Raw genomic sequence first — 3,422 nt, forward strand, 5'->3', positions numbered from 1 at the left:
CCAACAAGGCCACATTAGCCCCAACAAGGCCACAACTCCTTATAGTGCCACTCCCTATGGGCTAAGCACTGAAACACATGAGCTTATGCGGGCCATTCCTATAAAGATTACCCATTTGCTTTTAGTCAGTTGGTGGAGGATGTCCTTCTGTATATATGTTTCTCTTATTGGTTAATGAGCAAAACACTGTTTGGTTAATAGAGGCAGGAAGATAGGCAGGACTAGGAGACAAGAATTCTGGGGAAGGTAGGCAGAGAGGCACTGAGAGGAGATGCCATGTAGAAATCAGGAAGATAGAATGTGCCAGGTGTTCTCTAGTAAAGTAAGGCCATGTAGAAATATATAGATTAGTAGTTATGGGTTAATAATTAAGACAGAGCTAGTCAACAACAAACCCTAGCCATGGACCAACAGTTTTATAATTAATACAGCATCTGTTTGTCTATTTGGGCTAAAGTGGCAGTGGGACCTGGCGGGACAAGAAAAACCAGCAACTGTCAGTATTTTTATTACAGCAACAGAAAAGAAGCTATAACACTGTCTTAGGATAGAAGGATACAAAATAGAGCAAATAGAACTAGGAAACATATGGCATTGCTATCCTAATATCATACAAAATAAACCACACCAAAACCACTAAGGTGAGATAAAGAACTCTCTCACACACTCTCTGTGACCTCCATCCCCCAGACAGGATCTGACTATATAGTCTTAGCTGGCCTGAAATTCACAATGTAGACCAGGCCTCAAACTTACAGAGATCTGCCTGCCTCTGCCTCCTGAGTGCTATGAATCAGGTTCTGCACTATCACACCCAGAAAGAAGGTTTCTTTATACTGATTAGGAAAATAATCTGTGCTGGGTAGTAGTAGTGCACGCCTTTAATCCCAGCACTTGGGAGGCGGAGGCGGGTGGATCTCTGTGAGTTCGAGACCAGCCTGATCTACAAGAGCTAGTTCCAGGACAGCCTCCAAAGCCACAGAGAAACCCTGTCTTGAAAAAACATAAATAAATAAATATTTAAAAAAAGAAAGAAAATAATCTGTTGTGGGATATTTGCACACTGTGTGAAAATGTATTGCTGTGATTGGTGTAATATAAAGCTGAACAGTCAATAGCTAGAAAGAGGTTGGGCAGGACTTCTGGGGACAGAGAGGACTCTGGGAAGAAAAAGGGCAGAGTCACCAGCCAAACACAGAGGAGGCAACATGAGCAGTATGGAGAGATGAGGTAAGGAGCCATGCAACAGAACATAGATTAAAATAAACCAGCTAATTCAAATCCTAAGAGTAAGGTAGAGGCAAGCCTAAGTTGTAGGTTGAGCTTTCATATTTAGTAAGAATTCTCAATGTTACTATTTGTGAGCTGGCTAGTGGGACAGAGAAAGACTCGTTACAATAAGCCATTAAGAGAATATTACATAGCCGGGCGTTGGTGGCGCACGCCTTTAATCCCAGCACTCGGGAGGCAGAGGCAGGCGGATCTCTGTGAGTTCGAGACCAGCCTGGACTACCAAGCGAGTTCCAGGACAGCCTCCAAAGCCACAGAGAAACCCTGTCTCGAAACCCCCCCCAAAAAAGAGAATATTACATATATGCACCAAACACAGGGGCACAAATTCTACTAGATATAAAATCACTGATTATCCCTAACAAAATCATATTGGGTGATCTCAGTACCCCATTCTACCAGTAGGTTGACTATCCCAGCAAAAAATAAATAGAAACAAATGACATCACAGAGCATTCCATACAAACACTGTAAAATACGCATCTTTTCCAACAGCCATGGAACTTCCTTTACAATAGATGATATATTAGGACACAAAGCAACTCTCAACAAATATAGGAAAATTGAAATAACTCCTTATATCTGACCGCTGAGGAATGAGGTTAAAAATAGCAAGAGACACCATAGAAATTTTACAAACACATGGAGACTAGGCAGGACACTACTAAATGACGAATGGGTCACTGAAGAAACTGAGAAGGAAATTTAAAAATTCTTAGACTTGACTGAATATGACACAGCAAACCAAAGTCTATATAATAAAGCAAATGAGTAGACAGCCTGCAGAATGGAGAAAATCCTCACCAACTATACACAGACAGGATTGGTGTCTAGAATATGTAAAAAACTAAAATAAGTCACATGCCTTTTCAATTCTAGCACTTGGGAGGCAGAGGTAGGCAGATTTCTGTGAGTTCAAGGCCAGTCTAGTCCACAGAGCTACACAGAGAAACCCTGTCTTGAAAGCTCAAAAAAAAAAAAAAAAAAAAAAGGACCATGCATTGGTGGCGCACACCTTTAATCCCAGCACTCAGGAGGCAGAGGCAGGCGGATCTCTGTGAGTTCGAGGCCTGGCTGGACTGACAGCCTCTAAAACAATACAGAGAAACCCTGTGGTAAAAAACAAACACAAAAAAACCCAAACAAACAACAAGTTTTTCTAAATGTCAGTATCCTGAGCCAAAAAGGTGGTTTAACAAGTAAAGGTGCTTGCTGTGGAAGCCTGCTAGCCTGAGTCTGATGCCCAGATCAAATGGTGGAAGGAGAAAACTGACTCCTGGAAGTTCTCTGACATCAACATGGCTTCACTCACACACACATGATACATGCATGTACCCAACAATAATGGAATTAGTTGTTTCCAAGTTTTAACATCAGGGAAGTACAAATTAAAACTACTTGAAGGGGCTGGCAAGATGGCGCAACTGTCAAGGGCACATAGTACTCTTGCAGAGGACCTGAGTTCGGGTCCCAGCACTCATAGTGGACACCTGCAAACACCTAGAACTCTAACTCCATGGCTTACAAGGCCTCAAGCCTTTGACGGCATCTGCATTTTAGCACAAATCACACACAAACACACACTTAAGATTAAAAATAAATCTTTTTATTTAAAAATCCTCCTTGGAGATCCTTCTCACCCTAGGCAGAATGGCTATTTATTAATTAAGAAGATGGAGCTGGTGAAATGGGGCAGTGGTTAAGAGCACTTGCAAATTCTACAGAGGACCCTGGCTCAGTTTCCATACCCATGGTGGGTTACAGCATCGTTTCTGAACTCTTCAGGCATGTGATCCAGCTATACCACTCCTAGACACACACTCAGAAATCTCTGTATTCTACTGTAGAAACACTATAGACACTTGTATGTCCCTGTCCATAGCTGGAAAATGGAGTCAACCTTAAGACCGGATAATGAAATGCAGTACGCATACACAATAAAATTTTATTTAGGTTTAAAGAAAAAGAAAATTATAAATATTGTAGCAAAGTTAATGAAACTGGAAAATTGTGCACATTGTGAGGTAACCCAGACCCAGAAATCTAAAAACCATGTATGTTCTTTCCTCTACAATAGCTGGTACCCCATGAAACCACAAGCCCAAGTAAATCCTTAGGTTGCTTCTGCCAGA

The sequence above is a fragment of the Mesocricetus auratus genome, unplaced genomic scaffold (assembly GCF_017639785.1).
Source record: "Mesocricetus auratus isolate SY011 unplaced genomic scaffold, BCM_Maur_2.0 Super-Scaffold_100676, whole genome shotgun sequence".
Taxonomy (NCBI): Eukaryota; Metazoa; Chordata; class Mammalia; order Rodentia; family Cricetidae; genus Mesocricetus; species Mesocricetus auratus.